At 39.6% G+C, this 12,356-nt stretch overlaps 1 pseudogene across 1 annotated transcript; it reads left to right on the top strand.

Moving 5' to 3' along the window:
* The first annotated feature begins 395 nt into the window (after positions 1 to 395).
* Positions 396 to 1,656, top strand: LOC309855198 (nucleophosmin pseudogene; annotated as a pseudogene). Its single transcript has one exon. The product of its transcript is annotated as a nucleophosmin pseudogene (transcript).
* Positions 1,657 to 12,356: the final 10,700 nt, after the last annotated feature.

Raw genomic sequence — 12,356 nt, 5'->3', positions numbered from 1 at the left:
ATCCCACTACTGGGTGTTCACCCAAAGGATACAAAAATACCCATTCAAAAGGGATACTTGCAACCCAATATTTACAGCAACATTATCAACAACAGCCAAATTATGGGAATAGCCCAAATGTCCTTTGACTGATGAAGGGATAAAAAAGAGGTGGCAGGGCGCCTGGGTGGCTCAGTGGATTAAGCTGCTGCCTTTGGCTCAGGTCATGATCTCAGAGTCCTGGGATCGAGTCCCGCATCGGGCTCTCTGCTCGGCAGGGAGTCTGCTTCTCTCTCTCTCTGCCTGCCTCTCTACTTGTGATTTCTCTCTGTCAAATAAATAAATAAAATCTTTAAAAAAAAAAAAAAAAAAAGAGGTGGCAGCCCTGGTGTGATTCCGTCCTGCGCGGTTGTGAACAGTAGTTGTTTATCTCCATCCGCCTTCTCTCCCACCTAAGCGCGAGCCACCACCCCATGGAAGATTCGATGGATATGGACATGAGCCCCCTGAGGCCCCAGAACTACCTTTTCGTTTGTGAACTAAAGGCTGACAAGGATTATCACTTTAAGGTGGGTAATGATGAAAATGAACACCAGTTACCTTTAAGAATGGTCCATTTAGGAGCTGGTGCAAAGGATGAATTGCACATTGTTGAAGCAGAGGCAATGAATTATGAAGGCAGTCCAATTAAAGTCACACTGGCAACTTTGAAAATGTCTGTACAGCCAATGGTTTCCCTTGGGGCTTTGAAATAACACCACCTGTGGACTTACGGTTGAAATGTGGTTCAGGGCCTGTGCATATTGGTGGACAGCACTTAGTAGCTGTGCAGGAAGATGCAGAGCTAGAAGATGAAGAGGAAGAGGATGGGAAACTCCTTAGTATATCTGGAAAGTGTTCTGCCCCTGGAAGTGGTAACAAGTTTCCTCAGAAAAAAGTAAAACTTGCTGCTGATGAAGATGATGATGAAGATGACGATGATGACGACGATGAAGATGATGATGATGATGATGACAATGATTTTGATGAGGAGGAAGCTGAAGAAAAGGCTCCAGTAAAGAAATGTATACGAGATACTCCAGCCAAAAATGCACAGAAATCAAACCAGAATGGAAAAGACTCAAAATCATCAACACCAAGAACAAAAGGTCAAGAAAAAACAGGAAAAGACTCCCAAGACACTGAAAGGACCTAGTTCTGTAGAAGACATTAAAGCAAAAATGCAAGCAAGTATAGAAAAAGGTGCTTCTCTTCCCAAAGTGGGAGCCAAGTTCATCAATTGTTTGAAGAATTGCTTCCGGATGACTGACCAAGAGGCTATTCAAGATCTCTGGCAGTGGAGGAAGTCTCTTTAAGAAAATAGTTTAAATAGTTTGCTAAAATTTTCCGTCTTATTTCATTTCTGTAACAGTTGATATCTGGCTGTCCTTTTTATAATGCAGAGTGAGAACTTTCCCCACCGTGTCTGATAAATGTTGTCCAGGTTCCATTGCCAAAAATGTGTTGTCCAAAATGCCTGTTTAGTTTTCAAAGATGGAACCCTTTGCTTGGTTTGAAGTATGTATGGAATGTTATGACAGGACAGAGTAGTAGTGGTGGTCAGACAAATGGATATGGTGGGGAGACAAAAATATACATGTGAAATAAACTCAGTATTTTAATAAAGTTAAAAAAAAAGAGGTGGCATATGGAATATTACTCAGCCATAAAAAATGAATGAAATAAAAACACAGAAGGCAGATCAGGGATGGGGATGTCTTCCAGGGACACCTCCTCTGAAAGCACATTCTCTCCCTCTCTCCAGCCAGTTAGCAGAGTTTAACCACACTGAATAGAGCAAACATTCAAAGCCATGGAAACCCACAGACTACTTGGGAACCTCCAACAATACAAAAAATTTCTTAAAGATATATTAAATCTTTAGACTGAAAAAAAAAAACCTCTTGAAATATATGTAGTGACAAATTATAATCTTAATAAATTTCATGTATTTGAAATCATACTACAAATGTTTCTTGGCCACCATGGAATTCATCTAAAATTCATAAATTGAATTCAATTTGGTTGATAGATTAAATTGATCTATATATTAAGTACAATCGCAACCATAACACCGGCAGGCTTTTTGCGGAAATTAGCATGACTATTCTTAAAATTACACAGAAATTCAAGAACCTAGTATAGTCAAAGACAGAAGAAAAAAAATCAGTCTATCCTCAAGGCTTACTATAAAGCTATATAAATCAAGACAATGTGGCAATCACACTTCTGGGTATATATATCCAAAGGTACTGAAACCAGGATTTCAAGCCAATCTATTCACAACAGCCAAGATATGAAAGCAATCTAAGTATCCATCCACAAAAGAATGGATAAGGAAAGTATATATGGTATATATATACTATATACTATACACACACACAAACACATACACATATATCAGACACCCAGACAGCCTGTATGTGTATATGTGTATGCATGTGTGTATAAGTGTGTGTGTGTGTGTGTGTGTGCGTGTGTGTGTATTCAGCTTTACAAAGGAAGGAATCCTGACATCTGCAACCATATGAATGAACCCGGAGATCGTTGTACTCAGTGAAATAAGCCAGACACAGAACGACAACTAAACTGTGATGCCATTTATATGAGGACTCTAAAGTAGTCACACTCCTAGAAACAGTGTGGACTGGTGGTTGTCAGGGCTTGAAGGGGAAACATAGACGCCTTAGTCAAGGGGTACGAAATTTCAGTTAGAGAAGGTAAGTCCTGGAGATCCACACACAGCATCATGCCACAGTTAACAACACTGTGTTATATACTTAAAACTTTGCTGATGGCATAGACTTTATGTCAAAACTAAAAATAACAGTAATGATAATAAAGGCAGGAGTCAACTTTGGAGATGATGGATATTTTTACGGCCTCGGTTGTGATGATGGGTTTCACAGGTATATACGTATTCCTGACTCATCAGACTCTATACATTAAATATGCCTGGCTTTTTTATGTGATCTGCCTCAAAAAAATGGATATTAAAAAGACAATATGGTATAAGTATGAAGATTTAAGTAGAGAGCAATGGAAAATGAGAGTCCAGAAATAGACCTACATGTACATATTCTTTCTTCTTTTTAACCAAAAGTACCAAATCAGTTCAATAGGCAAAGGAAAGTCTTTTTGATAAGCAGTGAGGGATAACCTTTAAATATTAATGGGAAGAATAAATTTACTAATGGATAAACAAGTCGTGGTCTGTCTGTACAACAGAATATTACGCAGCCATCAGAATGACTGAGCGCCGACACAGCGTGCAGCGGGGAGAAAGCTCACAGAGTCGTGCCAACCACAAGCAGCCACGCAGTAAAGGTCACATATTCTATGACTGCATTTATAGGAAACCTCCAGAACAGTCGAAGCCACAGAGACAGGTCGGTGGCTGCCGGTTGCTGGGGAAAGAATCGCAGACACAGCTGAGTAACGGCCGGAGTGTCCTTTTGGGGTGAAGAAAAATGGTTGGATACGGAGCGGACTTGGGGGTCACAAACCACTGTCGGTGCACTTGTGCGTTATGAGAATTCCCCCTCAGCTAGGAAAATAAATCTTTGCTCCTTGCTCACACCCACACAGGAATTAATATAGTATAGACCTCATTATAAATCTAAACTTGTCAGGCACCTGAAGAAAATTTGGGAGACTATCTTCATGACTAGAGGATGAGCAAACTTTCTTAGAGACGTCACAGAAATCAGACACAGCAAAAGGAAAGAATTAGTGAAACTTAACAAAATTAAAACTTAGGTCACTGAAAGTCATGAAGCATGATTGTGTAAGGAAAACATGATTGTGCAAGGAAAAAAGAGAGAGAGAGGCAAACCAAGAAACAGACTCTTCACTACAGAGAACACACTGATGGTCAGGCTAGGGCAAGGGGTGGGGGAGTTTGAGCAAGCGACGGCGATGGAGGCTGCACCTGTCGTGACGAGCACGGGTGACGTTGCTTGTGCTGAATCACTGCATTGTACACCTGCAACGAGTAGTACACTGCATGTTGACTAACTGGAATTTGAGTAAAAACTTTGAAAACAATAAAAAATAAACTTATGTGAAGAAGTACATTAAAAATGATTGTGCAAATCTCAGACTTGAAGAAAAGATTCACGAATTATGTCTCTGACAAAAGACAGGGATTCAGTATATATAAAGAGCTTGAAGTGTGATGTTTGAAAAAGACAACCCAATTAAAAAATTAGAAGAGAGGGGCGCCCGGGTGGCTCAGTGGGTTAAAGCCTCTGCCTTCGGCTCAGGTCATAGTCCCAGGGTCCTGGGATTGAGTCCCGCATCGGGCTCTCTGCTCAGCGGGGAGCCTGCTTCCTCCTCTCTCTCTGCCTGCCGCTCTGCCTACTTGTGATCTCTCTCTATATATCAAATAAATAAATAAAATCTTTAAAAAAATTAGAAAAGAGTTATTCAAATGAGCAAAAAACACGTGAAAAAGTACACATTACTGCTCAGCATAAAAATGGAAATTAAAACCGCTGAAGTATCACTGGAGCATCATTTCTGAACACCGAGTGTGGGTGAAGATTTCAACGACTGCAATGGTATAACCACTTCAGAAAAAGATCTGGCAGTTTCTCATCTACACAGATGTGATCTGGAAGCCAGCAATTCCAGTCCTAGGGACTTATTTCAGAGAAATGAAAACATGTTCAGAAAAATGTCCAAGGAACAATCCTGACGTCAGTTGGTGTGACAAGCAGTGGGTCCACTGAAATAGTCATGCAGTGAACACTGCTCGGGACAACAACGAGACCAGTGCCACCTGCTGATACACGCAACACTGGGGGGAAATCTCAAAAACATTATGCTTTGTGCAGATAGCCTCACACAAGCCACAAAACTAATCTGTAGCAGAAAAATAAATCAAAAGAGCAGCTGCCTTTGGAGAGTGGGAACGGATATGTACCTGGAAGAGCCACAAGGAAGCTTCTAGAAGTGGCGGCGGTCTCCTCTAGGTTAGCAGATGTTCAGATTATCCCCGTGCTTGTGCATGCAACACCTGGACACTGCAATGAAATATGCTCATTTGTTCGTATAGACATTTTCTGCAGAAGACATGGAACTCTAGTTAACGATGGGCATGCTGGAAAACTCAAAGTGCACTGTCCTGATATTTGTTACTTAGGTGGAAATTATTAAAAAGCTGGTGACCGGTGGGTAGCTGGACAGATAGCAGCTGTACATACGGATAGACGCCTCATAAAATGAGCCTCGTACACTGTTCCTAGCAGAGACGAAGTGGCTGGAGACTTTGTCTACGCATTTAAGGAAGAAATAATGGCAATTTTATGGCCACGCTTTCCGATCTCATAAAAGAGGACTGATTATCTGAGGAGAGTATAAACTTGACACCGAAACTTCACAAGGATTAAAAGTACATATGCACCAATCTCTCCCACGAATATACATGCAGAATTCCTGAACACAGTATCGGCGTATCAAATACCGTAATATAAAGGAGGCTACTACATCACATGTGCAAATTCAAATATCCAGATCCAAAGAAACAAAGGCTGATTACACACATAATAAATATTAATAGTGAGATATTTAAAAAAGGAATGCATAGCTTTGATGAAAGTGTGGTTTGTCTTCCTCCCTGATTTTATCTTATTTTATTCCCCCCACCATGTTCGTCTCTTTGTTTCTCCCATCCCACATGGGTGAAGTCATATGATATTTGTCTTTCTCTGACTGACTTATTCCTCTTGAAACCTTCATACACAAATATTGGTATTTCAACGGACACAAGTTTTTTTAATAAAGAGTAATTTGGGAGTATTTAACAAAAGGGGCTTTAAAATGTACATATATATGAACTTTACATATCTACTGCTTATCATATATCATGAGAAACTATGTAATTTTTACAAATAAAACAGAACTTCTAAAGGTGCCTTTGTATATTGAATGTCAATGGAATATCAAGCACTATGAGCACATGTTATAAGTTTTAACTCACAATAACAGAATAATTACATATTATCCCCCATTGACTTTTAGGATTAAGCTGATTTCCTGATTCTAACCAAAAAGAAAGCTATGAACTCAAAGAATCCATATATCTATAGAGTTCATAGAATATGTACGTATATTTAAAAAGACCTTTCAAGGATGATAGTTATTGAAGAACTCTTCTAGCAATCTTAATAACTCTAAAGACTAGACCAGGAAAATATAATTAAAAACAAAATTTCCTTCCACCTCAAAAATATTCTCCACAAAGGCAGAAAAGAAGGAAAGCAACTCTATCATTAATAAGCATTAAACCAGAATGTGATGCATCTCAGATCATTTGCTGAGAAGCTGGAGAAAGAAACTGCACCCTTTGAGAGAACCAACTGGATACAAGCCATTCTGCACGTCCTCCAGATGGAGACTGACTAGCCTTCAAACAGAAGCCCTCAACACCGCCGCTTGTCACACAGAGCTCATCCTAAGTTCTCCTGTTAGCTCAGGTCACCATCTGTGTTGGCTACGTGGCTTTATCCAGCAGAAAATTACACTTCTCCTGTCTTGCCGGTAAGAGTCAGTTTTGCAACTTGGAGCAAGGTGGCCACTAAAGTTGGTTTCTACACTTCCACGGAAGCCGGGAGGTGGGGTTCTATCTCCTTTGCTGCATTTCAAAGGGCAAATGTCCTTGAGAAAGACATTCTTGGACAGTATAACTGGCAAGAGGTCTGTATAAAGATATACTTCCCAAAGAGACAGTGAAAGAATTTACAGCTACAAGTTATCTAAAGAAAATGCTGTAAGAAAAGGGGAGGGAGCAGTCTCTCTCTCTTTGCACCAAAGAAATCAAATTTTTTCTTTTCTTTTTTGATTTGTATTTACCCTTACTGGTTATCAGCAGGCTGTGCCTTTTTTCCCCCCTCTCAGAGGCTATTAAGAAGGGCCTGAAAAATATAGACTCATATTTGTGATCTTCCCAAATGATTTCTTCTTGGCAAGTTATTTTTTCACATTCAATGCCATCTAACCTTCCATCATCTCAATCAAATGAAATTGAAAAAAAGGAAACCAGAGATTTAATAGATCTTTAACATCCGTGGTCCCGAAGGCTCAAAACCATTTCTCTCATGTATTCCTAATTTAAAAAATTCTATTTAGTATTTCCCATTTAGCCACCTGTACTTCTCAGAAAAGCAAGGAACTACTTGAGAAATATTATTTATCTAATACTGAGCATCAAATGTGAAGCTGACAGATCTTTAATTCACTCAAGAACAGGAAAAAAGGAGTCCAGGTTCAAGTTAGCTTCAGAGTGAACAACAGATACCATGGAAGAACTATCAGTAAAGGTGGTCTTTCTAATGCAAAAATCCAAATTAAGTGTTTACTTAGAAAATTCTTCTACTTTCTATTATAGTTGGGTAGAACTCACAACACATATATGACCAAAACAAACTGAAGCTTTATAAAAGCCTCAAATTCTGCTTTAATTGTTCTAATAGACAAATTCCTAGGTTTGTTCTACTGTCAAGAAATACTTTTAATGCTATTCCGATCAAAATTCCACCAGTATTCTTCAAAGAGCTGGAGCAAATAATCCTAAAATTTGTATGGGATCAGAAGAGACCCTGAATCGCTAAGGAAATGTTGAAAAACAAAAATAAAACATGGGGCATCATGTTACCTAATTTCAAGCTTTACTACAACGCTGTGATCACCAAGACAGCATGGTACTGGCATAAAAACAGACACATAGACCAGTGGAACAGAGCAGAGAGCCCAGAGATAGACCCTCAACTCTATGGTCAAATAATCTTCAACAAAACAGGAAAAAATATACAGTAGAAAAAAGACAGTCTCTTCAATAAATGGTGCTGGGAAAACTGGGCAGCTATATGTAGAAGAATGAAACTCGACCATTCTCTTACACCGTACACAAAGATAAACTCAAAATGGATAAAAGATCTCAATGTGAGACAGGAATCCATCAGAATCCTAGAGGAGAACATAGGCAGTAACCTCTTCCATATCAGCCACAGCAACTTCTTTCAAGATATGTCTCCAAAGGCAAAGGAAACAAAAGCAAAGATGAACTTTTGGGACTTCATCAAAATTAAAAGCTTCTGCACAGCAAAGGAAACGGTCCAGAAAACAAAGAGGCAACCCACGGAATGGGAGAAGATATTTGCAAATGACAGTACAGGCAAAAGGTTGATATCCAGGATCTATAAAGAACTCCTCAAACTCAACACACACAAAACAGACAATCATATCAAAAAATGGGCAGAAGAAATGGACAGACACTTCTCCAATGAAGACATACAAATGGCTATCAGACACATGAAAAAATGTTCATCATCACTAGCCATCAGGGAGATTCAAATCAAAACCACATGGAGATACCACCTTACACCAGTTAGAATGGCCACAATCAACAAGACAGTAATCAACATGTGTTGGAGAGAATGTGGAGAAAGGGAAACCCTCTTACACTGTTGGTGGGAATGCAAGTTGGTGCAGCCACTTTGAAGAACAGTGTGGAGATTCCTCAAGAATTTAAAAATAGAACTTCCCTATGACCCTTCCATTGCACTCCTGGGTATTTACCCCAAAGATACAGATGGAGTGAAAAGAAGGGCCATCTGTACCCCAATGTTTATAGCAGCAATGGCCACGGTTGCCAAACTATGGAAAGAACCAAGATGCCCTTCAACGGACGAATGGATAAGGAAGATGTGGTCCATATACACTATGGAGTATTATGCCTCCATCATAAAGGACGAATACCCAACTTTTATAGCAACATGGATGGGACTGGAGGAGATTATGCTGAGTGAAATACGTCAAGCAGAGAGAGTCAATTATCATCTGGTTTCACTTATTTGTGGAGCATAACAAATAGCATGGAGGACAAGGGGAGATGGAGAGGAGAAGGGAGTTGGGGGAAATAGGAAGGGAAGGTGAACCATGAGAGGCTATGGACTCTGAAAAACAATCTGAGAGTTTTGAAGGGGCGGGGGGTGAGAGGCTGGGGGAACCAGGTGGTGGGTATTAGAGAGGGCACGGATTGCATGGAGCACTGGGTGTGGTGCAAAAATAATGAATACTGTTATGCTGAAAATAAAAAATAAATTAAAAAAATCAAACATATGTGTTACAATATTCTCAACAACACATATTATGAGGAAAAGTACTATGTATTAAGTGTTTTCTCCTCCTAAACTTCTGCAGACATGTCATGCTGTTTCAGCTTCACCATCACTATCACCATGGGCAGTGGGCACCACTATCCTGACTTTATAGGTGAGCAAAGAGAAAAACAGAGAGTCGACAGAATCCAGTTCATACGACTCTCATGACAAACATGGAAAGATACACATGCACACACACACGCTTATGCCTCACAGCACTGTCTGTAGTAGCGGAGGATGAGAAATCAAAATGTTTGTCCAGAGTTGTTCTCTGTCCCAGCAGATTTTATGTTCTTACAGAAAGAAATTAGAATAGTTTCTATAATGAAATGGAATGGTCCTCCAGACCAGGATCTTCCTTCCAGTAGGTCCTCTAAAAACAACTGATTGCAAATAGCAAGACCCAGAAGTGATAAAAGTGAAAGTGTGATATCCTTTTTTAAGTAAGGGAATATTATATACACAAAATTTATAATACTATAATCAAATTATATATAACGGAGTTATATATTATATTGCACACTTATTTTATATGAACATATGTATAATTATTACATAATAATACTGATCCTACTTAATAAAATGTACCAAATAACTAACAATTATTCATATGTGCATTTGCATACTGAATATATACAATTTATATAAATATATTTTTATGTATGAATTTGTTAGTACATGTATTAGACGTCTCTCAAAGAATGTACCAAAAAGTGATTAATATTAATAACCTGTAAGAAAATAATTTGGTGGATGGCATCTGACAGTGGTATGAAGACTTTTCCCTCAATATGCAATTATATCTCTGAAATGTTGAGCCATGTGAATTTATCACTAATTTAAAAGCTAACCAAATTTAAAAATAAATGAGATATATAATATATATAATGAAAATAAAGAGGAAAATGACCTAAGTTTTTCACTCGTAAGCCTGTGCTCTTTACATGGCATATATATATATCTATATATGGAGATATCTATCTATATATAGATCTATATATGGAGATATATAGATATATGGAGATATATAGATCTATATATAGATATCTCCATATATAGATTATATATATCTATATATGGAGATATTATATATATCTATATATGGAGATATCTATATCTATCTATCTATCTATAGATAGATAGATATAGATATCTCCATATATATATATGGAGATATCTATATATATACACACCCATGGGTATTGTGAAAAATCATATAATCTAAATTAATACATTCTTTCAAGTTCCAATCATTCCCATTCCCATTCCCCATCAGTCTAACTGCTACATCCTAAGTATTATCAGGGTTTGGTGTTCCAGGAATACCTTGCATCCCCACAGTTTTTCAGACACATTGCTGAAAGCACAACGATAGTCAGTCTATCTTACACCAGCAAATGTCTAATTAGCATGAATTCATCAGGAAAAATTCCCTTCTCTGAAAATAAAAATCTCTCCCTGAGTCCGATCTCTGAGCACCAAGCCCTCTTCTCCAGGGGCAGTTCAGAACTATGCTGGAAAGATATCATATTTAAATGCACGTCGCTCCCAAAAGACACACATTCTTAGTTTTTATTTGTACCTAAAAAACAGAGTGAAATCACAGTCCAGTTTTTGTTAGCTGCGGACATTTCCCTTCATCTCGAGTCGATCTGGGTGATGGCTAAGCCGGCCGTGACAAGCACTGTCCATCGGACGCCACCTGGCCGCTGACGCTGATGGATGAGAATTCATGATTCTGCATGTTCAGGGGAAACCGTCGGCTCATGATCCTGCATCAGAATCAGGTAACTTGGATAAACTCGCTCCCACCCACAGTCCAGGGACGCCACCAGTATTGCAGGAATACTTAAGACAGATGATATATCTATATCTATGTACTTTTTATCTACATCACTGTGGACTTAACATGTAGTGATGACAATTTATGTTTAACTCCCCACTGCTAAAAAAGAAATACAAAAGAAAAATCTTTCCTGTTTTTGAGAGAGGCTTTTAAACAGCGCACTCTCACTGGTTAGTCTGTGTGTGACTGTGCATGAGCTCTAGAAAGAAAGAATCTGTGATCATCCATGACGCTTTATATAAGGAACATCATGTACAAAAGGAAACAACATGGTGACATAAGAGAAAACACCAGAAGCCATAGATTCGAGGGGTCTACTTTTTGGCTTTGCCATTTGCTAGTTAGGTGTCCCTTGAAAAGCAAAAACATTATGATACTTCGAGATACCTCAAGACTGGATTTTCATCAGGAACCACCAGGCTTCCCCACCACGTCTGGAGACGCAGCATGCTGGGGTTCCACTATTCCTTACAGGAAAATCTTGAACTTAACCAGAGCTTGTGAAGAGGCATGGGATTTTCTGCATCGCAAGCGGTTTTCTTCACATGTCTTGTGAAAGCCGCAGAGATCTGAGGGTCATTTTTAGAGACATGATTGCACCAGAAAGACAAAGGAAGGGGACCTGCCCTTGAGCAGGGGTGGAGCTCTGTGCTGGGCCAGAGAGGCAGAGGTTGGAAGGGAAGGCGAGACAGTAGGAACACCTCCGAAACCGCAGGCATGCTGAGGGGGAATTCCAGAATGTTCGGACTCCAGCTTCACCAGCACAGGCGCTATGGGATGTGAGAGGAGGGAAGAAGCATCCGCACCGCAGGGGAGTGAAGACGCTGACTCGGGAGCCCCCCCCAACACACTCAGAAGCAGTCGTGAGTGCACCTGCCGCCCGTCTACACGCGCTAGCTACCCTCGGACGTCCACTCGCTTACACAGACCAGGAGAAGCAGGCTATGCTCAAAGAGTGAGCATTTGTTAGAGGAAACGGAGTTAGTCTGACACAGCATTTTAAGCAACAACACCAAAATACCTTAGAGGAAGGCGGCGGCAGTTTTAAGGTATGTGGAGTCACATCTCCTCTCTGCACGCTAAAACTGCAAATGTGAACCATGTCAGTCATGTCACAGTATTGCACTGAGACTTTGTTTCCTGCAGAACCACAATATTAAATATTTGCTCCGCTGTCCTTAGGAGAAAGGGTTGATAATCTGAGGAGAAAATGCCATCTTTTAAACATGACACTGCGAACTGATGCGTGTTCTACTAACGTAAGCACTTATAGTCATCAGGGATCCAGGTGAAGAATGTACGTTTCAATCTTCTGAATCCAAGAGTAT

The sequence above is a fragment of the Mustela nivalis genome, assembly GCF_964662115.1.
Source record: "Mustela nivalis genome assembly, chromosome: 20".
Classification (NCBI taxonomy): domain Eukaryota; kingdom Metazoa; phylum Chordata; class Mammalia; order Carnivora; family Mustelidae; genus Mustela; species Mustela nivalis.
Note: the sequence above shows the minus strand (reverse complement) of the source record. Positions and strands in the feature narration are given on the sequence as shown.